This window comes from Eurypyga helias, unplaced genomic scaffold (genome assembly GCF_000690775.1).
Source record: "Eurypyga helias isolate BGI_N326 unplaced genomic scaffold, ASM69077v1 scaffold36385, whole genome shotgun sequence".
NCBI lineage: Eukaryota > Metazoa > Chordata > Aves > Eurypygiformes > Eurypygidae > Eurypyga > Eurypyga helias.
In genome coordinates, this window is record NW_010251461.1 from 1 (window position 1) to 319 (window position 319).

Consider the following 319-nt stretch of genomic DNA (forward strand, 5'->3'; position numbering starts at 1 on the left):
CCAGGATCCCGCGTCCCAAGGCCATCAGCAGCTTACAGGATTCCTGGAGAAACCACGAAAAGAAAGGGCAGAGCTGCCCTTGCATCTCCCCTCCCCGGACTCGAGAAACGCTTTGGTGGACAAACACACACGGACACAGACCCTTCAAATACATTTTGTGTTTAATCGGGATGTTGATCGCTTGGCAAAACGCTCCCCTCAGCCCCCCGCTCCCTCTGCCCACGCAAACAGCCCTTCTGCAGCCAGCACGGTTACAAGGAGACATCCCAACCTCTTCCCAGACCCAATATCCCATTCCTTACCTCCACACCCCGGATCC